Raw genomic sequence first — 25,084 nt, forward strand, 5'->3', positions numbered from 1 at the left:
TACAACGCGGTTGATGTAGTCGAACGTCTTCACGATCCGACCGATCAAGTACCGAACGTACGGCACCTCCGAAGTTCTACACACGTTCAGCTCGATGACGTCCCTCGAACTCCGATCCAGCCGAGTGTTGAGGGAGAGTTTCGTCAGCACGACGGCGTGGTGACGATGATGATGTTCCACCGACGCAGGGCTTCGCCTAAGCTTCGCGACGGTATTATCGAGGTGTAATCTGGTGGAGGGGGGCACCGCACACGGCTAAAATATCGTATATCAAGTGTGTTCTTAGGTGCCCCCCTGCCCCCGTATATAAAGGAGCAAGGGGAGGCCGGCTGCCTATGGTGCGCGCCAAGGAGAGGGGGGAGTCCTCCTCCTAGTAGGAGTAGGACTCCCCTTTCCTAGTCCTACTAGGAAAAGAAGGGGGGAAGGAAAGAGAGGGAGAGGGAGAGGGAAAGGGGGCTGCGCCCCCCTCTCCTAGTCCAACTAGGACTCCTTGGGAGGGGGCGCACCACCTCATGGCTGCTGCCCTCTTTCTCCCCTCAAGGCCCACTAAGGCCCAATACTTCCCCGGGGGGTTCCGGTAACCCTCCGGCACTCCGGTTTAATCCGAAACTTCTCCGGAACACTTCCGGTGTCCGAATATAGTCGTCCAATATATCAATCTTTACGTATCGACCATTTCGAGACTCCTCGTCATGTCCGTGATCACATCCGGGACTCCGAACAACCTTCGGTACATCAAATCACATAAACTCATAATATAACTGTCATCGTAACTTTAAGCGTGCGGACCCTTTGGGTTCGAGAACAATGTAGACATGACCGAGACACCTCTCCGGTCAATAACCAATAGCGGGACCTGGATGCCCATATTGGCTCCCACATATTCTACGAAGATCTTTATCGGTCAGACCGCATAACAACATACGTTGTTCCCTTTGTCATCGGTATGTTACTTGCCCGAGATTCGATCGTCGGTATCTCGATACCTAGTTCAATCTCGTTACCGGTAAGTCTCTTTACTCGTTCCGTAATACATCATCCCGCAACTAACTTATTAGTCACAATGCTTGCAAGGCTTATAGTGATGTGCATTACCGAGTGGGCCCAGAGATACTTCTCCGACAATCGGAGTGACAAATCCTATTCTCGAAATACGCCAACCCAACAAGTACCTTTGGAGACACCTGTAGAGCACCTTTATAATCACCCAGTTACGTTGTGATGTTTGGTAGCACACAAAGTGTTCCTCCGGTAAACGGGAGTTGCATAATCTCATAGTCATAGGAACATGTATAAGTCATGAAGAAAGCAATAGCAACATACTAAACGATCGGGTGCTAAGCTAACGTAATGGGTCATGTCAATCACGTCATTCTCCTAATGAGGTGATCTCGTTAATCAAATGACAACTTATGTCTATGGCTAGGAAACATAACCATCTTTGATTAATGAGCTAGTCAAGTAGAGGCATACTAGTGACACTCTGTTTGTCTATATATTCACACATGTATTATGTTTCCGGTTAATACAATTCTAGCATGAATAATAAACATTTATCATGATACAAGGAAATAAATAATACTTTATTATTGCCTCTAGGGCATATTTCCTTCAGGGAATGCGTAAGCGCAAAGGAGAAAACGTATTTGCCCGAAGGCGCCAACAGAAAACGGTTCGAAGGAGAATAGAATAGAGGCTGACAGGCGGGGTCCACCTGTCAGGTTTAAAAAGCTCGCCGGCGCCCGAAGACTGCGGTGGACGCCGGCGTCGAACCACGGCGAGTTAGGAGAAACGGAGGGTACCAAGAGCTTCAGCGTCTTCTTCCGCGTCGGTGGGTGGTGGACTCGTCCAACGGGGAGCACCACGTCGACGGTGACACTATCTCCGGCGGACGGCGGCTCGGGTGAGGATGGGGAACTCCGGTGGAGGGCTGCAAACTACGAATTGAGGCGCGGGTCAGAACGAGGGATGCAAGGTGAAGCTACTGGCAAGAGAATGGAGGCGGAGGAGCGCACACGGGGGCGAATCGGGCTGGATCCCGTGGCGGGTCGCGGCGGCCGGAGTCGAGGAAGGAGACCTCCTCGGGGCTCTACCAGTGGCTAGGCTTGCTCTAGGGGGAGTGCAGGGGTGGTGGGTGCTCGAGTTGAAGCTCGGGGCCTCTATTTATAGGCAGATCGACGGGGTGGCCGTGAACGGAGAATCTCCGGCGAGCGATTACGGCGGAGCAATGGATTGGCAGGTGGTTTGAGCGGCCAGGTAGCGTCAGTGGAGGTTACTGGAGTCGTTTCACAGCTAAACGGAGATGGCCTTGGCGTAATGGCGTCAGTCCACGGTGAGGTGACCGCACGGGCTCAACGGCGGCAGAGAGCGCGCTCCGCGCCCTGCGGTTCACGACGAGAGCGGCAGCGCGTTTGGGGGAGTGGAAGGCCACGCGGCGAGCTCCGGTGGTTTGGGCGGCGCTGGGTGGCGTCGTCAGCGCCGTGTCTCCCGCTGGCGTCCGCAAAGCCGCCGCCGGCGTCGGTCACGGGGCGGCGCACCTTCTGCTGCTCGTCGCCGACGCCCGCAAGGCGCCAGGCGTTCGTGCGGTGCAGGAACAAGAGGGCGGGGACGAGGAGCAAGGCGACGCGGTGGTACTGGCGAGATCGATGTCCTTCTCTGAAGAAAACGACAGCAAGCCACTGACTGAATCTCTGAATTTTTCTGAACTTGATACAGACAGTGCACTGCAGGTGTTCGACAGGAGGATTTTGCAATGAGATAAATTTTTCTGGAGCTGTAACTTGGTGAGGTGACCACTCAATGCACCCAGAGGCTTCCTGATTTTACTTGGAATTTTTGGAGAAGGTTTTGAATGAATTTCACCAAATTTGACAAATCTGGTCCAAACTTGCAGCAGGTGTAGTTTGAAAATTTTGAACTGAAGACCAGTGGATCTTCATGGTTCTTGGTTCAGGGTTCAAAGGACTAGGAGGGGAAAAAGGTTTGTGGGCAAAAATCAAGACAGAAAGTGGAGTTCCTTTGCAAATCTCCAAGTGCTAGGAAAGAAGGCAGAAATTTATTTGAATAGAATATAAATGGAAATAATCACATGGGGAGGTTCAACTTGCTGGATTTGATGCAAATCATGATCCAAAGGTGAGGAAAGGGTTAGGAGAGGGGATTTGCACTAAGGCCATGGCAAGAAGGAATTGTTGAAAGTGGCAAAGGATTTTCCAAAAGCCATAGTGCAAATTTCAAGGAGATTTTCAAAAGTCATTTCCCAAGTGAAAATATTTTGTCTTGAGTCCAAGTGAAAAGGAAGAACCTCCAAGACCAAAGACAGATCTTGGTTGAATCCAAATAAAACTTTTGCCATAAAGAAAAATATTTGAGAGTGAGAGTTCTCTTGAAGAAAAATTTAAATCACTCCCCTCAAGTCAAATAAAAATCTTTAAAAAAAAATCCAAATAAAAAAAACTTGGGTGTCACAACACCTACCCCCTTAGGAAAAATCTCGTCCTCGAGATTTCTGCTGACCCTCAAATAGATATGGATGTTCTGCCCGAAGGAAATCTTCCCTTTCCCATGTAGCTTCATCCTCAGTGTGGTTGCTCCACTGAACCCTGAAAAACTTTGTCATTTTCTGACGGGTCCTCCGTTCAGACTCTTCTAAAATCTTTACTGGTCTTTCTCTGTAGGTGAGATCTGGTTGCATATCAATGTCCTCATGAGGTACATGTTTTTCTGGGTTGCTCACACATTTTCTTAACTGTGAGACGTGGAACACGTCATGGACGTCTGACAGCTCCTTGGGTAGGTCTAGTTGGTAGGCTACCGTGCCTCTTCGTGCCTTTACACAAAATGGTCCAATGAATCTTGGGGCTAGCTTCCCCTTTATTTTGAACTGTTGCAGACCCCTCATAGGAGATACTCGGAGGTATACGGAATCACCGGGTTCAAAGCTGACCTCACGGTGCTTCTGATCATAGTAGCTCTTTTGGCGGCTCTGTGCTGTCTTGAGTTTGTCCCGGATTTGTTTAACTTTCTCCTCGGCCTCTTTAAGCATGTCTGGGCCGAAGATACGGCTGTCACCTGTTTCTGACCAATTCGGTGGGGTACGACACCTCCGTCCGTACAATGCTTCAAAGGGTGCCATTTGCAAGCTGGCTTGGTAACTGTTGTTGTAAGCAAATTCGGCATACGGCAAACTCTCTTCCCAACTGGATCCATAGGTGAGCACACAGGCTCTTAGCATATCCTCTAGGATCTGGTTCACACGTTCCGTCTGTCCATTAGTCTGAGGGTGGTATGCTGTACTGAAGGCTAGTTGCGTGCCCAGAGCTTGTTGTAGGTGATCCCAAAATTTGGAGACGAATTGGGTGCCTCGGTCTGATATTATAGTCTTTGGGACTCCGTGCAAGCAAACTATACGAGAGAGATAAAGCTTTGCCAGTCTTTGTGTGGAGTAGGTAGTCTTCACGGGAATGAAATGAGCAACCTTGGTTAGTCGGTCTGTGATAACCCATATGGCGTCATTCCCACGTTGTGATCAGGGTAATCCGACGATGAAATCCATTCCTATTTCATCCCATTTCCACTCCGGTATTCTGTTTGGTTGGAGTAGCCCTGCTGGCTTTTGATGCTCAGCCTTGATGCGCTGACATGAATCGCAACAAGCAATAAATGTGCTATATCTCTTTTCATACCGTTCCACCAAAACCTTTCCTGAATGTCCTTGTACATTTTGGTTCCTCCAGGATGAATCGAGTATGGAGCGGTGTGGCTTTCCGTCAAGATCTGTTGCTTGAGTTCCTCAATGTTAGGCACGCAAAGTCTGTCTCGGTACCATAATGTTCCTTCACTGTCGGTGACGAACTCGGAAGTCTTACGAAGATTCATTTTCTTCTTTATGCCTTCGATGCTGGGATGTCCCTGTTGAGCCTTCTTAATTTGTTCCACCAGGGTGGGTTGTATCTCCAGGTTCGATACGGTGCCCTCAGAGACTAACATCACTCTCGCTGAAACTCAGGCCTCAAGTTTTGCGGACCGTCATTGTCCGTGCTGGGGTTTCGACTAAGAGCATCGGCCACTACATTTGCTTTCCCTGGGTGGTAGTGAATGCCGACGTCATAGTCTTTGACCAGTTCCAACCAGCGTCGTTGGCGTAAATTCAGCTCTGGCTGTGTGAAAATATATTTGAGGCTCTCACGGTCCGTATATATTTCACAGCGATTTCCCAACAGGAAGTGCCTCCACTCCTTGAGTGCATGTATGACTGCTGCTAGCTCCAAGTCATGTGTTGGGTAATTTTCCTCATGTTTTCGCAGCTGCCTGGAGGCATATGCGACAACCTTGCCATCCTGCATTAGTACGCATCCGAGTCCTTTCCGGGATGCGTCACAATACACCTCAAAGCTCTTGTGTATGTCTGGCACAGTTAAGACCGGTGCGGTTGTCAGCTTCTTCTTGAGTTCTTGGAAGCTCTGCTCGCATGCTTCCGTCCATACAAATTTCTTGTCCTTCTTGAGTAACTGTGTTATAGGTTTTGCCACAGTGGAGAAACCTTCAATAAATCTTCTGTAATATCCGGCCATTCCCAGGAAACTCCGCACATCAGTAACATTGGCGGGTGGCTTCCAGTCCAGTATGGCCTTGACTTTTTCTGGGTCTACGGCCACGCCTTCTTGGTTCAGTATATGGCCCAAGAAGCCGACTTGTCTTAGCCAAAATTCGCACTTGCTAAATTTGGCGTACAACTGATGTTTCCTCAATTCTCCCAAAACAATTCTGAGGTGCTCAGCATGCTCTTCTGGTGTCCTCGAGTAAACCAGAATGTCGTCAATGAATACCACCACAAATTTGTCCATGAATTTCATGAACACTTTGTTCATGAGGTGGACGAAATATGCGGGGGCGTTCGTTAGTCCAAAAGGCATCACTGTGAACTCGTATAACCCATATCTGGAAGTGAATGCTGTCTTGGGGATATCTTCTGTCCGTACCTTCAGTTGGTGATATCCCGATCTCAAATCAATTTTTGAGAATACCTTGGCTTGTGCGAGCTGGTCAAACAAATCATTGATCCGTGGCATCGGATATTTGTTTTTGATGGTGACCATATTGAGGGCTCGATAGTCTATGCACAGCCTCAGTGTCCCATCTTTCTTTTTGGCGAACAACACAGGCGAACCCCAAGGTGAGGAGCTGGCTCGAATAAATCCTTTGTCCAACAATTCCTTTATCTGCTTCTTCAACTCCACCAATTCTGAGGGTGCCATTCTATACGGCTTCTTATAGATGGGAGCGGTGCCAGGTGCTAGTTCGATGCTGAATTCGATCTCTCGGTCTGGTGGCATGCCTGGTAGTTCTTCAGAACACATCAGGAAACTCGCATACCACTGGAACCTTCCTCAGTTCTGCAATGTCCATTTTGTTCAGCTTTGGCTGCTGTGATCGTGGCCTTTCTTGAGCGGAAACTCTTATTGTCTTGCCGTGATGGTGAGTGAGAATCACTGTCCGATTGAAGCAGTCAATGAATCCTTTGTTGGTGGTCAACCAGTCCATCCCTAAAATGACATCCAGTCCTTTACTTTCCAACACGATGAGATTCGCGTGGAATTGTAGTCCTTCGAACTCAATGACCACTCCTTGGCAGTAACCTTGAGCGATTTGCTTATTTCCGGGGGACTTGATGATCATAGATTTTTCCAAGGGGAGTATCGGAAAACCGTGTTGCGAAACAAAACTCTTCGAAACGAACGAATGGGAAGCTCCAGAATCAAACAAAACCGTGGCAGGTACTGTGTTGACAGGGAACGTACCGAGCACGATGTCTGGGGCATTCTGCGCTTCTTCCCTGGTCACATGGTTCAGGTGACCCTTCCTGTGGTTGTTGCTGGGGTTGAAGTTGTTGCGCTTGGGGGCTGGATTGTTTCCACCATTGTTCGGCTTGGGTGCCGAGTCTCTTGGCTTCGGGCACTGTTTAGCATAATGCCCTTGTTGACCACAAGCATAGCAGGTGACCCCTGGACGGTATGTGAACTCCTTGTCCCTGGCATGAAACTGTCTGACGGGCCTTGGCTCAGTAGTCGTGGATCTCCTTGCGTCTGTCCTTGGGACCTCAGTCTTGCCTCGGTTGCTGCGGGCAAGAGTCGTCTTGTCCCTCTTCCGCTTACGGATATCTTCCAGACTACGGCGCTCATTCTCCAAGGTGATGGCCTTGTCCACCAGCGTCTTAAATCCGGAAAGGTGTGCAAAATCAGTTGGCATCTCAGTGCTGGTGCCAGGCCGTCCAGGAATTTTTTCCATCTTCTTGCTTTCTGTCATGTGCTCGTCGTAGGCATAACGAGACAGCTGGGTGAACTGACCGTTGTATTCTGTGACTGACATGCCTCTCTGCTTCAGGTCATCGAACTCTCTCTTCTTGATCTTTAGGATGCTTCTGGGGATGTGTGCCCCACGGAAGCCTTCCTTGAACTCTTCCCAGGTGATGTTGTGTTCCCTGGGATGCATGTGTAGGAAGTTTTCCCACCATGCTGCGGCTGCTCCAGTAAGGTAGTGTGGTGCATAAAGCACCTTCTCATGATCTGAGCACTGAGCAATAATCGGTTTCCTTTCAATCTCACGAAGCCAATCATCGGCTTCCAGTGGCCTATCGGTGTGAGCAAAAGTTGAGGGGCGAGTCTTCTGTAACTCGGATAACTTGGAATGTGGTTGATAGGGTTCACGGTGGTTTCCCATATTGATGACATGGTTCATCATCTCTTGGTGTTGTTGCTGGCTTTGCTCGAAGAGACGGCATACTTGAGACAGTGCTGCTTCGCTGTCTTGTTGGCTGGACTGACCCTGAGTGAAATTGTTGCTGGTCTGTGTCCCGTAAACCTCTTCTGGCGGATTGGGCATGGAGCGAGTCCACGGACGAGACATTTTTCCAGTCTGGGGTATTATTTGCAAAACCCATGAGAAAAACTGTGTAGCACAAGAAAAATCTCGCAAAGGCAAAAATCAAAAGGCTTCAAGGTTTTCAAAGAAACACAAATGATTTTTATGGAGAAGAAGTGCTTAACATAAATCTTACATGCGAAAAGCAAACACAAGATACAGCACTCAGGATGCGCGTACACAATCCTGACATGTTATTAAAACTAGCGTACTACTCCGGAAGGCAGCAAACACACCAATACAAACTATCATACAGGAATAAACAGCACATCATACAGGCAGACATAACACGCGGCTACTCGGTGCTCTCAGTCGGAGATGGTGAAGATCTCCTTCCCCTTGCCGATGGCAAGGCTCAGCGGTCCAGGAGAGTCAACCTCCACCTCCTCTCTAGCTGGCTCCTGGCGCATGACGCTGCGCTGCGGTGATGGTGCGGGGGCGACTGGTGGTAGAGCGTGTGCGGCAGGTGGTGCGGCTCTGACTGGAGTAGGAGCGATGACTCGGTCGAACTCCTCAGTGGTAGGCAGACGGCGAGCAGTGGCCAAAATGGCCGGTGCATAAGAGGCTGAAGACGAGACGAATGTCAGGGGCGGCGCCGTGTTGAGAAGCTCCTTCCTGCTGGCAGGACCGCCCCGGACTAAGTCCATGCGGGCAGCCACAAGATCATCTACGAGGTTGTCGAAAGACTCCTCCAGAGCCTTGAGATACTCCACAACCATCTCGATGGCTTCATCTCGCTCTCCCCGATGGCAGGCAAACGCATAGTGGCTGGTGTAAGGCACATGGCATGGGAGGTAGCGGTAGCGACGAGTCTTCATCGTAGGAAGGATGTCCCGAAGGCGAGCTATCGCCTCACGGGCAGCCATCTGCATGGCATGCCTCTCCGTAGGCATGGCCCTTCCCACAAAACGGAAGTGGCGAGCAGCAGAACGTCCTCCCTTGAACTACACCACAGCTTGGTGCATAGACACGTCGTCACTGAGCTTGTGCTGATAGAGTGTGAACTCCGGGCGAGCTGCTGGCCCGATCGCGAGCTTGGTGATGGAGACGAGGAGCTTGACAAACCCCTCGGGCACGTTGGTGAACACTCGATTCTCACAGCTGCTGCCAGCCATCTACAAAAGTAGGCAAAAATTCTGAGTAGTCATGTCATAAATTTATGATGACCAACAGAAAATAGCTACAATTGCAAAATGCTGAAAAAGCACAAAAGACGCTAATAACCGATTAGCGATCGCACCTAGTGGCTTCCTACAGTCAGCCTGGCTCTGATACCAAGCTTGTCACGACCGTTTTTCAATAAAATAATTATTGAGAGACCAATCCCTTTTACGGACCAGCGAGGAAGAATTCCTTCTCACTGGTAGACAATATCTTGGTCACAGAAGAAAAATACCAAGAGTACTAAATATAATACAAGGTTGAGCAGAGACTGCCCAACAATTTATTACATGCATGCCGATAAAACAAGACGGCGGGTAGGGTGGCAAACTACTAACTCACGATGATAACGGTGGTGGAAATATCACCGCGAAGCGAGTGATATGATTCCAGAAGACTACAGCTCATCGAGCGTCGGAGTGAGGCTCGAGAAGACTTATTGCGGGTGGCGGAAGCGTATACAAACAAGTGACCAATATCCGGGATCGCGCAGGACTGACTGGGACTCCTCTAGGCATCGGACGCGCTATCAAACTCTTCATCCAAGAGATCGCCTTCGTCAACATCTGGCCAAATCAACAAGCCAGGTGAGTACTATGAAAGTACTCGCAAGACAGTTCGGACATAAGATATAACAAATGCAAACATGAAGCATATGAACAAGTTAACCCGTGCGTTCAGACATAGAGATAATAAATACTGGGTGCCAAGCGAGGGTCTGAATGACGCCTCGAGCGGAAACTGCAGAATATTAATACTGGTGCCAAACGAGTGTCTGAAAGACTCCTCGAGCGGAAAATGCGGAATAATAATACAGGTGCCAAACGAGTGTCTGAAAGACTCCTCGAGCGGAAAATGCGGAATAATAATGCGGGTGCCAAACGAGTGTCTGAAAGACTCCTCGAGAGGAAAATGCAGAATAATAATGCCACAGTCGGGCGTCGAGGTGACACCACATAAAGGGCTTGCAACAGAAAATAAAGATAGTGCATGCCACAGTCGGACGTCTGTGCGACATCACATAAAGGGCTTATATTTAAAGTAAGAAACAAGTACACGCCACAGTCGGACGTCTGCGCGACGTCACATAAAGGGCTTATATCACAGCTCAATAATACAATCGTTCGGGAACATAAATTATCACAAGCATGCGACAAATATAAAGTTAGTCCATCCACAGGAATAACAATAAAACTGGATTTACCACTTGAGCTTGTTCACCGGGGACAAGTTTTCCACACGGATAGATATGGATATAATGTTTACACTACTTGATCATGGATACGATGATTTGGAAAGAATTGACTCTGCAGAGTTTGTACTTAACCACAGCCAACGGATTTCAGTAGTCACGGGGACTAGTTCCGTCTACGGTGTTTTGGAAGAAACACGTCTAACCAGTACACACCCAATTCAACCATCCGAAGCCAGGGATCACCCTCGGCAACATTCAAGAAAAACCTTGAGACGGGGAGGCTACAACCTCGCGTAGCATGGGATCAAATTTCTATACGCGCGCTCTAAGGGGGTGCCCCCCCTCTCGGTCCCAACCGGAAACACCCATGCCCCCTGACCGGATGACTGGCTTTAATCCTGGGCCAAGGTACCATCATCCCGGCCTCTCTGTTTGGTGTGTACACGGAAAGAGGTTACCAACTTACTAAACCGCATCCTGGCAATGAGACATGTGGTAGCACGGAAAGGGGAAAGAACGGTAACGTGGCTCCAACCACGTTAACGTTGGAGGAAGTCGGATGACGCAAGGCTGGTATGCTACAACAGTACCACCTTGCTGCCCTTCATGTCACCACATGATTTGGCCATCTCTCATCAGAGATCATCGCAACTTTGGAACATGCGGGAAAAGAATGATAACGTGGCTCCAACCACGTTAACGTCAGAGAAAGTCGGATGACGCAAGGCTGGTATGCTACAACAGTACCACCTTGCTGCCCTTCATGTCACCACATGATTAGGCCATCTCTCATCAGAGATCATCGCGACTTTGGAACAACCGGGTCGTTGCCTTACAAGCAACGAGGTATTTACCGACACTCATATGCCACGCACAAACTTTCACGCGAACATGCAAAACACCTGTCATATCAAATGTTCAAAACATGCTTGCCTGGTTCGGAGAAGTCGGAGTCTAGCTCGGTGAAGTTCGCGGCTCCTTCACCTCTTCCGGAACCTACGGCAATCACGAAACGGGTACTAACGTGAAAACCAACACTTGTACAGAAAATTTTCCAAATAATTTTCAAATAAATCCCATAAAAAACTAGACAAAATTTGAAGATTGTCAGAAAAAGAATCACTCAAAAATTCCTTTTTATTAAAAAGTTATAAAGGTTTCTGCCCAGGGACTTATCTGTAATGAAACAGAAAAGTTCCAGGGTTTTAACTGAGAAAACAGAAAACGCTTCGGTTGGGAATGCGTAAGCGCAAAGGAGAAAACGTATTTGCCCGAAGGCGCCAACAGAAAACGGTTCGAAGGAGAATAGAATAGAGGCTGACAGGCGGGGTCCACCTGTCAGGTTTAAAAAGCTCGCCGGCGCCCGAAGACTGCGGTGGACGCCGGCGTCGAACCACGGCGAGTTAGGAGAAACGGAGGGTACCAAGAGCTTCAGCGTCTTCTTCCGCGTCGGTGGGTGGTGGACTCGTCCAACGGGGAGCACCACGTCGACGGCGACACTATCTCCGGCGGACGGCGGCTCGGGTGAGGATGGGGAACTCCGGTGGAGGGCTGCAAACTACGAATTGAGGCGCGGGTCAGAACGAGGGATGCAAGGTGAAGCTACTGGCAAGAGAATGGAGGCGGAGGAGCGCACACGGGGGCGAATCGGGCTGGATCCCGTGGCGGGTCGCGGCGGCCGGAGTCGAGGAAGGAGACCTCCTCGGGGCTCTACCAGTGGCTAGGCTTGCTCTAGGGGGAGTGCAGGGGTGGTGGGTGCTCGAGTTGAAGCTCGGGGCCTCTATTTATAGGCAGATCGACGGGGTGGCCGTGAACGGAGAATCTCCGGCGAGCGATTACGGCGGAGCAGTGGATTGGCAGGTGGTTTGAGCGGCCAGGTAGCGTCAGTGGAGATTACTGGAGTCGTTTCACAGCTAAACGGAGATGGCCTTGGCGTAATGGCGTCAGTCCACGGTGAGGTGACCGCACGGGCTCAACGGCGGCAGAGAGAGCGCTCCGCGCCCTGCGGTTCACGACGAGAGCGGCAGCGCGTTCGGGGGAGTGGAAGGCCACGCGGCGAGCTCCGGTGGTTTGGGCGGCGCTGGGTGGCGTCGTCGGCGCCGTGTCTCCCGCTGGCGTCCGCAAAGCCGCCGCCGGCGTCGGTCACGGGGCGGCGCACCTTCTGCTGCTCGTCGCCGACGCCCGCAAGGCGCCAGGCGTTCGTGCGGTGCAGGAACAAGAGGGCGGGGACGAGAGCAAGGCGACGCGGTGGTACTGGCGAGATCGATGTCCTTCTCTGAAGAAAACGACAGCAAGCCACTGACTGAATCTCTGAATTTTTCTGAACTTGATACAGACAGTGCACTGCAGGTGTTCGACAGGAGGATTTTGCAATGAGATAAATTTTTCTGGAGCTGTAACTTGGTGAGGTGACCACTCAATGCACCCAGAGGCTTCCTGATTTTACTTGGAATTTTTGGAGAAGGTTTTGAATGAATTTCACCAAATTTGACAAATCTGGTCCAAACTTGCAGCAGGTGTAGTTTGAAAATTTTGAACTGAAGACCAGTGGATCTTCATGGTTCTTGGTTCAGGGTTCAAAGGACTAGGAGGGGAAAAAGGTTTGGGGGCAAAAATCAAGACAGAAAGTGGAGTTCCTTTGCAAATCTCCAAGTGCTAGGAAAGAAGGCAGAAATTTATTTGAATAGAATATAAATGGAAATAATCACATGGGGAGGTTCAACTTGCTGGATTTGATGCAAATCATGATCCAAAGGTGAGGAAAGGGTTAGGAGAGGGGATTTGCACTAAGGCCATGGCAAGAAGGAATTGTTGAAAGTGGCAAAGGATTTTCCAAAAGCCATAGTGCAAATTTCAAGGAGATTTTCAAAAGTCATTTCCCAAGTGAAAATATTTTGTCTTGAGTCCAAGTGAAAAGCAAGAACCTCCAAGACCAAAGACAGATCTTGGTTGAATCCAAATAAAACTTTTGCCATAAAGAAAAATATTTGAGAGTGAGAGTTCTCTTGAAGAAAAATTTAAATCACTCCCCTCAAGTCAAATAAAAATCTTTAAAAAAATCCAAATAAAAAAACTTGGGTGTCACAGCGGTTCGGGCTAACGGGCGCCTGGAGCGGGCGCTGGGCACCCGCCCAGGTCGACAGGGGGGAAACGGCGATGGGCGCCGGTGGCCACCGCGACGAGCGGCAGCAGCAGCACAGGGGGCCGGGGCTGCGCGCCGATGCGGCACAACACCAGGACCGCCGCGGGATGGAAAAGGGGCGGCGGTTCAGGGAGCCGACGAGCGGCCAGTGGGGTGCGTGAGGCGGACGAGGCCGTGGGTGCCCGATGGGCGCGAGCGCCGGGCGCAGCGGGGGATGCTTGGCCGTTCGTTGCCGTGGACGGGGGCGCGGGGCGGCGCGCGTACAGCGCGACCACGAAGGGGGAGGTCAGGGGTGGAGCGGCTCGTGCTAGCACGCGGGGACGAACGGGAGGCGGCGCCGGACAGAGAGGGAAGAGAGGGGAGGCGGCCTCACGTTCGAGTAGAGACCGGGGGCGGCGAGGCTCGAGGGAGCCGTTGTGGAGGAGGACGGGGACGACGGCGGAGAGGAAGCAGGCCAGCGAGGGAGGTCCGGGTCGACGGCGAGGCGAGGCCACGGCTTCAGGCGGGCTTGCGCGAGGGAGAGGAGGGGCGAGAGGGCAACGGCGACGGCAGGCGACGTCGATCCAGAGCGGTGGCGATGCGGCGGGCTGCGACGACGCGGCGACGGGATCGGGGTCGCCCGATCTCGATCCAGTCGGGGAGAGAGGGAGGAGTGAGTGGGGGTCGTGGGGGGTTAGGGTTCCGGTGCCTGTGGGGATAGGATAAGGGAGTGGGGGCATGCGGCCGGTTGGGCCAGCCAGGCGGCCCGGTGGGCCGAAGTCCAGTGGGGGAGGGTTGTCTCTTTTGTTTGTTTTTTTTATCTTTTACCTTTTTATTTATTTTCTTTTTCTGTTATAGTTTTGTATCCTATTATTTTAGTTTTAGTAAAATATATACTTTGTATATAAATTAGTATTTCAACTTAGTCCATACTCAAAAAGTCCAGTCCTCAATAAATTAGTTTGACATTTTATTAATTACAAAAGGTATTTAAATAATTGTTTTTGCTGCTGTTTTATTTATCTCATATTATTTAAACATTTTATAAAGGTGTGGTTTCTCCACCATAATTATCTATGCAATATTTGGTTCACTCCGAACATTTTAATTTTAATATTTGAAAACTTTTATTGTTTGCTTGATTTTGGATTTGAATTAGAATCGGTTTCGAACTAACGCGAGATTAGCAACAGTAATCGAAGTAACGTGGCATCATTAGCAGAGAATTACTGTAGCTTAAATATTCGGGCGTCACAACAGCCTATTTTCAGGCTCAAGCGGCACAACGTAAATGGATTAACAAAATATCATGTCTTCGACGAGAGGATGGCTCGGTCTGTTCGTCTGAAGAGGAGGATAAGATGGAAGTGCAAGCCTTTTATCAAAACCTGTATCAATCACAGGGTTTTGCGGATGTGAGCGATCTATTATCGCATGTGCCTGTTAAAGTTTATCAGGCCATGAATGATGATCTCGGTAAACCCTACACGGCCGAAGAAGTGAAGGTGGCACTATTTCAGATGGCGCCTTCCAAAGCCCCGGGTGTAGATGGTTTCAACGCGGGGTTTTATCAGCGACACTGGGACCTACTGGGCGCTGATGTTACACTTGCAGTGTTGGATTTTCTTAACGGAGGAGAGTTGCCAGCGGGGTTGAATGATACTTCCATCACCTTAATTCCCAAGGTACGCCATCCGCAGTCGATCTCACAATATCGCCCTATTGATTTGTGCCCGGTCTTGTACAAAATTGCGGCCAAGGCTATTACTAACCGGTTGAGAAGCTGGATGGATTCAGTTATCAGTGAAGAACAAAGTGCTTTCGTCCCGGGACGCCTCATTACAGATAACGTACTGGTTGCGTACGAGAGCATCCACACGATGAAAAGGAGGAAGAAGGGACAGAATTATTCGTGTGCGGTTAAGCTTGATATGATGAAGGCTTACGATCGCGTTGAGTGGCATTATCTTGAAGCAATATTGCAGCGGCTTGGCTTCAGCATGAGCTTTATTAGATTAATCATGAAGTGTGTCTCATCGGTATGATTTTCAGTTCGTTTCAATGGAGAGTTACTACCTTACTTCACACCAACGAGAGGGTTTCGGCAAGGTGACCCAGTTTCACCTTATTTATTCCTGCTGTGTGCAGAAGGATTTTCCTCATTGCTAAAATTTTACAATGGAGGAGTTGTTGATAGGGGGCTGCGAGTACAGATCTCCTTGGGTCACCCATCTACTGTTCGCGGACGATAGTCTTATTTTTATCAATGCAAACAGTTTGAGTGCTATCCATTTGAATGAAATTCTTCGAGTTTATGGTGATGCTTCGGGGCAAAGTGTTAACAGAGAGAAAAGTTCAATATATTTTAGCTCAAACTCGCCATCAGAACTAAGGCAATTATTGAAGGCTACCTTGCACATCCAGGTGGAGGCCTTCAGTGAAAAATATTTGGGCTTACCCACCGTTGTTGGACGGATCACAAGCGGTACTTTCGATCATGTCAGCGAAAGGGTGCATTCCAAGATCCAAGGCTGGTCAGAGAGGTTATTAGCTTGTGCGGGGCGTGATACTTTGTTGAAATCGGTAGCTCAAGCAATTCCTACCTTTCCTATGAGTACCTTTCTGCTTACTAAGAAAGTTTGTAAGAGTCTGACCTCACCCATGGCCAAGTAATTTTGGAGTCTTGACAAAAAGTCGTTGCATTGGGTGTCTTGGAAGTACTTGGCGACACCCAAGTGCAAGGGGGTATGGGATACCGAGATCCCCACTTATTTAACCTTGCAATGCTTGGAAAACATGGATGGCGTTTTCTGACGAGCCCAAATTCCCTCTACGCAAGAGTTTTGAAAGGAAGATATTTCCCCGACACTGAGTTTATGCAGGCCTCAGCGCCCAAGTCGGCTTCTGCCACTTGGAAGGCGATTATTGTGGGGAAGAAAGCTCTCAGCATAGGGTTGATCAACCGTGTTGGAGATGGCAGTACGATCTCGATCTGGACTGCTAAATGTATTCCATGGACGATTAGCATGACACCTATTTCACGACCACTGAACACTGACATTTTGCTAGTGTCCGAGCTTATTGATCCTCATACTTGGTCGTGGGGGCAGGATCTAGTCAGAAGTAACTTCACTGCCACAGATGATGCGGCCATTCTTAACATACCTATTCGGTCGGGCGGTGGCAATGATTTTCTTGCTTGGGCATTTGAAAAAACAGGCAATTACACTGTCAAATCAGCGTACCGATCTCTTGTGACTCAGAACGAGCATTTGGCTCTAGAGGAAGGGACGGCTACCGGAACTTCATTGAGTGATCAACAGTTGTGGAAAGCCTTGTGGAAGTTGAATGTTATCCCAAAAGTTAGAGTGTTTTGGTGGAGAGTGCTTCGAGGGATTCTGCCTGATGAAGCAACACTCAATCATCGACATATTACGGACGCTCGGCAGTGCAAAGTTTGTCGTGCAACAGACGAGGATCTGAAGCATGCATTATTACATTGCCCGCATGCTCAAAATTTCTGGGAAGAGGCATGTGCGTGGTTTGGTCTGCGCCTGCCCAACCTTCACTCGGAGTCATGGGCGCGTGACATTACGTGCTCCCCATGTTTCTCCTATGAGGACCGAGCAAAGATCATAACTATCATGTGGTCCATTTGGCATTCCAGGAATCGCATCAAGCATGGAGAAGAGGGTAGAGACCCGGTGTCTACTATGCGGGCTACAAAGGAGGCCATTGCGCTCCTTCATCTGCCGCGCAAAGAGGCACAAGTTTTGCCTGGATTTGGATGGCGTCCGCCTGATGAGGGCTTTGTCAAAATCAACACAGACGGCGGACTTAATCTTGAGGGGGGCCGAGGGGGTGCCGGTGGTGTTGCTCGATCTCCCTCGGCCTTGCTTTGTGCGTGGTGCAAACCTTATTCCGGGATCACAGATCCTCTCACTATGGAGGGTCTCTCCTTACGTGATGGTGTTCGTTTTGCTACTCTCCGAGGCTTCTCCCATGTGATAATGGAAGTAGACTGCTTGGAGTTGGTGACACTTTGGAACTCTCGCCACAATTCACGATCTATTGTGGCCTATTTATTAGATGAGATAGGAGAGCTTAGTACTTACATTACATCTTTCGATGTTCGCCATGTAAGTAGATCAGCTAATCTTCCTGCAGATCTATGTGCAAAGCGTGCTTGTGCACTTGATGTAACAGATAGTTGCATAGATGAAACTCCAAGCTTCCTGGTGACCAGCCTATTGGCTGACTCATCCATGAATGCTTTTCGATGAATAAAGCTCTCCAATTAGTATGAAAAAAAGAGTATGGCTCAAATTACACAGGAACTTAGAGGAATGACTCATAAAAGGAAGAAGATGAGCACTACAGGCCAAGGCGAAGGGACGAGCGCCCTACTTGGCCGGGCCAGGCGCGCGGGAAGCCACTGCCACGTTTCTTTTTAATCTTTTGGTTATACTTTCAAATATTCCAAATAAATATATTACAAAAATGTACTATCATACATTTTTCAAAATCTTAACTATCCATTGGAAAATATTAAATGTGTATATGAAAAAAGGTTTGCAACGTATACAAAAAATATATAGAAAAAAATAACAAGGTGTAGAGAAAAGGTAGATATAAAATAATAGATTTTTACAAATTTTAATGATTTATTTTAAAATAATAAACATGTATATAAAATATGTTCATGATATATACAAAATATGTATAATGTGCATGGAAAAAGTAGACATCCAAACATATGCCTTAAAAAATGTTAATCATCTATGTCGAAAATGTTAAAGGTGTACATAAAAATATTTCTGGTGTCGGCAAGGTGATCCCCTATCCCCGTTCTTGTTCTTGTTAGTTGCTGATGGTCTTTCTGCCCTGTTGAAAGATGGTGAGGAGAAAGGTGACTACACACCTCTGAAAATTTGCCGCAGAGCTCCGGCTGTGTCTCATTTGTTGTTCGCAGATGACACATTATTGTTCTTTAAAGCAGAAGAGTACCAAGCAGTGAAGGTTAAGGAAGTGCTTAATACATATGCACGAGCTACAGGGCAGCTCATCAACCCGGCCAAGTGCAGTGCACTTTTTGGGGCGGCTTGCCCAGCGGCTGTACAAGACAAGGTCCGGGCTACCCTTAATATTGAGGTAATCAACTTTGAAGAGAAGTATTTGAGACTTCCAACACCAGAAGAACGTATGACATGAGGTAAATTTCGGAATTTGCAATCACGGCTGTTGAAGAGGATCATTGCATGGGGTGATACCCTCTCTCTTGCTGGCAAGGAGATTATGATCAAAGCGGTCGCGCAAGCCATCCCCACTTATATTATGGGTGTATTTAAACTACTTATGTCTGTATGTGATGACCTCAACAGAATGGTTCGGAATTTTTGATGGGGAGCGTCTGAGGGCAAGAGGAAAACTCACTGGTTGGCTTGGCCAAGAAAATTGGCGCACAAAACTCAGGGCGGATTGGGCTTCAAGGACTTCAGAGTTTTCAATCAAGCTCTACTCGCGAGACAAGCGTGGAGGTTGCTAACCAAGCCTAATAGTTTGTGTGCGCAGGTACTAAAGGCTCGCTACTATCTCGATGGCCGACTTGAAGACACGGTGTTCTTTGGAAATGCCTCCCCTACCTGGCAGGCTATCCAGCATGGCCGTGAGCTCCTGAAGAAGGGCCTCATCCGGCATGCTGGCAATGGACAACACATCCGCATTTGGCGTGATCGCTGGGTGCCTCGGGAGCCATCGCGCCAACCCATCACACAGCAAGGCACCTGCCAGCTGAGGAGAGTAGCAGAACTTCTGGACGATGAAGGGTCCTGGCGCATGGACCTGCTTCGACGCTATTTTCTCCAGGCGGACATTGACGCGATCACCAGCATCCGCACATCGCATCGCATCCTCAACGACATTATTGCATGGGAGCCAGAAAAGAACGGTATCTTCACCGTTCGGTCCGCTTACCGCTTCGCCATGGATGAGCGTGAACGTCCATTGGCTACCGCCACGAGCAGGGCACCGGATGGTTGTCGCGCCATCTGGAAGATCATATGGGGGTGCCCTGCTCCCCCTAAGGTACGCGTGTTTGCATGGAAAGTGGTGACCAACTCGTTGGCTAATGGGCCAACAAACTTTCTCGTCATCTTGAGCTTATTGACATATGTCTCCTTTGTGGTGTGGAACGAGAGGACAGGTTCCATGCGCTTTGCAGATGCCCACTAGTTACAGATTTGTGGCGTACCACGGAGGTGGATTGGCCCATCCCGAAGCTTGAAGCAATATGTAATAGTGGGCCGGAGTGGTTGTTTACTCTCCTGGACCCCCTGGATGATACGGCACGGATGGTGGTCCTCATGACCATGTGGCGATCCTGGCACGTCCGCAATGAGATAACGCATGGGAAGAGGCCACCACCCACAGAAGTCTCTCGCCGCTTTCTTCAAGGGTATATAAGCTCGCTGTTATGCATCCATCAATACCCACATGGCGATATGGAGAGGGGGAAGATGGTGCTGCATGTGATCCGGTCGGCTACAGCCCCGAGCGCCACCTCGCAACAGGAGCTGCGGTGGATTGCCCCAAGGCCAGGTTGGACGAAGCTAAACACCGATGGGAGCTATATCCCGTCGACAGGTGCTGCTGGAGGTGGCATGATTCTTAGAGATGAAGGAGGAGAGATCGTGTTTAGTGCATGCAGGGAAGTACGCACATGTGAGAACAGTCTTGAGGTGGAACTGCTTGTGTGCAGAGAGGGATTGGACCTGGCGGTGCATCGGACTAGCCTGTCCATTTTGGTGGAGCTGGATAGTGTTGAAGCGGTACGTATGCTCACAACACATGTGGCGGATCGATCACAGCATCGTACTCTCGTGGAGGAGATACGGAGCCTAGCCATGTCAACGGAGAGGGAGATCTTGTTTAGTCATTGTAGACGTTCACAAAATAAAATTAGCCATGAGCTGGCCATGTATGGCCGAAGCACCCCACGCACCGCAGTGTGGTTGTACTTTGGGATGGACTTCGTTGTAAACCTTTGTACGGCTGAGAAGCCTCCTTGAGTAATGAAAAATTTCCTTTCCCCCACAAAAAAAAATATTCCTAGTGTATACAAAATATGTATAAGGCCCCGCTTGGATTATCGGTTTACCTCCGTAAAACATGGACTTGTAAGATAAAGCCGGGTGGATTTGTTTCAGGTGCTCGGCTCGCCGTTTTGGATCCGTAATCTTTACACTGGTTTTTCGTGCTACACTTGTATCCAGCCGGTATACGATACAGGCCTCAGTCCGTTGTTTCGCTTCCGGGCGGAAATCAATTGCGGTTGGTAAGATACACTTGTAAGCTAAATACATCTGTAGAATATTACATCGATTCCAAGTGCACCTAATGTGTAAGGAAAAAGTAGACATCCAAAAATATGCGTTTAAAAAAATGTTAATCATCTATGTCTAAAATGTTAAAGGTGTACATAAAAATGTTCCTAAAGTATGCGAAAAATGCAGAACGTGTATTTAAAAAATAGAACATAAAAGCATAATTTTTTTAAATGTAAATTCTGTATCAAAAATGTTAGTCATATGTTTAAATATGTTAAACATGTAAATTAAATTTTCTGACGCGTATAAAAAATGTACAATGTGTAAAAAAAGTATTTGAAAAAAAATCTAATCATCTATTTCAAAATCTTCAAATGTGCACAATATTTTTTTTACTGATGTATACGAAAAATGTAGAATGTGTATTAAATTTTCTAATATAAAACATAAATTTCAGAAAATGTTGATGGTGTATATAAAAATGTTCTTGAAAGATGAGAAGATAGAGTCATATGAATGGGTATTTCAAACGTTCTTGAAAGATGAGAAGATAGAGTCATATGAATGGGTATTTCAAACTTCTTGAAAGCAATGGATGGGGCAGCACCAAGGCTTATAGTAACTGATGAAGACCAAAGCATGAAGGTTACAATTGAACAGATAATGCCAAACAGTATCCATAGGTTATGCATGTGGCACATAATGAGAAAGCTTCCAGAAAAGGTTGGCCCTCCATTGAGAGAGGATGAACATTTCTATAGTACAATTAACTCATTTGTATGGGGCTCTGAAAACCCAGCTGAATTTGAGGCAAAATGGTCTTCATTGATTTTTGAATTTGGGCTTGAGGAAAACATATGGTTTGCCAGGAGATACGAACTTCGTGAATCATGGATACCAGCCTACTTCAGAGGTGTGTTTTTGGGTGAGACTCTAAGAACCACTTCAAGGTCAGAGAGTGCTAACTCGTTTTTCAATTACTTTATTGGCTACAAACATGCTTTGGTGGAGTTTTGGATTAGGATTGGTACAGCCCTAGAAGAACAACGTCAGAATGAACTCAAGGCTGACCATGAGTGCCTCAATTCTATGCCTCCATTGATTACATCTTGGGAGATTGAAAAGCATGCTAGTCTGGTCTTCACCCATGAGGTTTTCAAATATTTTCAGAAGGAGGTGCGTGCAGCTAGAGATCATTGCTTGATTGAAAGCATATCACAGGAAGGTGATGTGAGAACCACGGTTATAGGTGGTGACCGCTCTTCGAAGTCTCGAGAAGTTCAATTCAACACAACATCCATGAGTGCTCATTGCTCTTGCATGTTATTTCAGACACGTGGAATTCCATGCCGACATATCATCGTTGTTTTGAGAGGTGCAAAGATGAATGAGCTACCTAGCCATTTTATTCTAGATAGGTGGAAGAAAACCGTTAACAGGAGGGTACTATATGATAGCTACGGCAACTTGCTTGAAGAGAATGAAAGTAGTTTCTTAGATCTGGCAAAGCGGAAAATGGTTTCTGAGATACACCAAGTAGTGGATGACACAGTTAGGTTGGCTGAACAATCTCCTGAAGAATTGGAAGCTTTAAGAAACATGCTCATTGACATGAAAAGAAATGTGTCTAAAAGGGTTGTTGCCAATAATCCTAGTAGGCAAGATGAGTTTGAGGCATATATTGGTTGTACTATGCCTAATCAAGTTGAAATTCATCCACCAACTGACGTCCATACAAAAGGGAGATGCAAAAGAATTAAGGGGCACTTAGACAAGGGTGGGCATCAAAATAAGAATGGAGAAGGGAAGCAAAATATGGATGGAGAGGGGAAGAAAAATGTTGCTGGACCGAAAAAGAAAGTGCCTAGAACATGCAAGAAGTGTAAGCAGGTTGGCTTCCATGATAGCCGTAATTACCCGAACAACAACTAAGAAAACTTCTGGTACTTTTCATACCCGTGCAATTATTTTTCCTTTCAGAAATGTATAGACACACACAAACTTATCTGATTTTTTTTGTCAAACTGCAGGTGTTGTTCAAGCTCGATCAATCTTCTCATTTTCTGAAATCTTATGATGCATTTCAGAACGACAAATTGGTGTTCAAGCTGATGTGCGAATTTTAGATGACCATTCTGCCTACATTTTGCTAGGAGATTATCATTTTATTTCTGGACATTTATGCCTGAATATTGTATTACTGAATATCATAGTTCTTCAGAATGTTTATGTCTGAATATTCATCAAAATGGCCATGGTGGAATTTCGTTCGTAGCTAGTGCCAGAATTTTGTGTATCATGGCATGTTGTTTGCTCCAGTTTATTGCATAGAAGTGATGTTGAAATCAGTGCGTGCTTATGTCCATGAATTAGCAAGGGCAATGTTGAGTGTTGTTGGTTTTATCAGACATGCCTTGTGGTAAACAGTACTGGTGGTACAAAGGCAATGCTGAGTGTTGTTGGTTTTATCAGTTGACTATAAACAGGGGTAATGCTGAGTGCTGTTGCTTTTATAACTAGTACATGCCTCACTTTTAACAGATGTTGTTGTGAGGCAGACAATAGACAGCCGGTCAATGCCGGTCAACTGTTGCGGAGGTCGCCGTGGCGCTGGGGCATCACGGCGGGGGTCGTCGGGTCGCCGATGCGTGGTGCTACCGCTGCCGCCACCAGCGCGTGTAGGCAGTGCTGGTTCGCGGTCGCGTAGGGCTCCAGCACGGCCTCCGAGTCGCCGTCGCTAGAGGAGCGGCGCCGCAGTCAGTCGCCGTCAAATCGCCGCCGCCGCCTCCAAGTCGCCCTCGCGCAATTCGTTTTCTCGGTCAAAATTCTTTTTCCTCCCGGCACTCGCGTCGTCCCCTTGGGCGACTCGGGGGCGACTAGGGTTCCGCCGCCGCCGCCACCCCCCTCCATCCCCTTCCTCCCCCCTCACCGCTAAGACGACAGCCGGGAAGCCCGCGCGGACGCCGGTGAAGGTGGCGGCGGGGATCTCGGCGCTCCTCCCCCTCTTGGAGGCCCGTGGTTCCTGGGGCGGCGGCCCTTGCCGGAGAGGCAACGTCGTCGGGCGGCGGGCGGCGTTCACAGGGGGTGCTGGTCAGCGTGCCCGGCCGCGCGGGCGGCGGGTGGCTGGTGGAATCCGGCCACGGCGTGAAGCTTTCTTCGTCCGATCTGGAGGTGCGAAATCCCTATTTCCTGCTGCCTCTCTCTCGCCTCTGGTGTGGGCTAGCATTTTCTGGCTCCGGCGTTGGTGCGTGTTGGTAGTCAGCTAGGGAACCGGGGGAAACCTTGGCCGGTCCGGCCGGCCCGGCGGCGGCAACGCCCAAGGGCGCTGCTTTCCTCCATGGGGGTGCAGCCGAGGTTCCCTGCTCTCCATCCCGATCCCCCTGCCCAGGTGAAAACCTTTATCCTCGGCGGATTTGGCGGCGGCGGCGCCTTGCGCGTCGTGACCTTGCTGGAGCCGTCATCAAGGGTGCGGGGTTCGGTCGGGAGGTTATGCAGGCGAGGGATTGAGCTACCTCCTCTGCGTCGTGCGATTCCTTGAAGCTTGTCTCCAACTAGTCGGGCAAGGACTGTGGCGGAGCAGTCGGCGAGGTTTATCCCAAATCGATGTGGTCATCCTATGTCCACCTTGCGATGCGAGGGCGACATTCTTCCAGTTCTAGGGTGAGCTTCTCGAAATCCCGATGGTGCGGCGCCTACGAGCCATGGCGAGGGGGGAGGGTCCCTCTTCGGTGATTGAGAGGGAAGATGTTGGCTCCCTTCTTCTCTAGGTGTTCCTGGAGTTCGGTCCATCCTCGAAGGTCGGCTATGTCCTGCTGTGCTGCTCCATTTCTGCTACATATGATCCTAGTGTGGAGTGCTCGGCCTTTGCTAGCTGCAATTCATTTGCGGCTTGTGGAGGTTGTAGTGAGTAGGCTTTCGAGTGTTCCCCGTTGTATCGTTCTGACTGTTGTAAGTTGGGTTGTCTGTTGTAACTCCTGGCCGGTTGATGGCTTTGTTAATTTAAAGCCGGGCTCTTCGCGAGTCTTCGTTGTAAAAAATTCGTTTTTTCTTTTTTCTAGTTCTTTACTAAGCTTGGACGTAAAGGCGGGGGGTTATCTGCAAAACAATGGTTAAGTGGCTAGTTATATTCCCACCTTGGATCTGTACCGTACGTTCTCCATCCGGTGGGCTACAGTGATAGTTTTCAGTTTTTTACCGAATAGACGTTTTCACTTGATACTTCGCCCGGTAGTAGTATATATAGAAAATCCAACCTACTACCCGGTGCTATTTACTCCATATGTCTCATATACTACCATATGATATTATATATATTACTTTATCATTTTAAATATATTCGTATAATATATCTAAGATATTTCA

The sequence above is a fragment of the Aegilops tauschii genome, chromosome 1 (genome assembly GCF_002575655.3).
Source record: "Aegilops tauschii subsp. strangulata cultivar AL8/78 chromosome 1, Aet v6.0, whole genome shotgun sequence".
Classification (NCBI taxonomy): Eukaryota; Viridiplantae; Streptophyta; class Magnoliopsida; order Poales; family Poaceae; genus Aegilops; species Aegilops tauschii.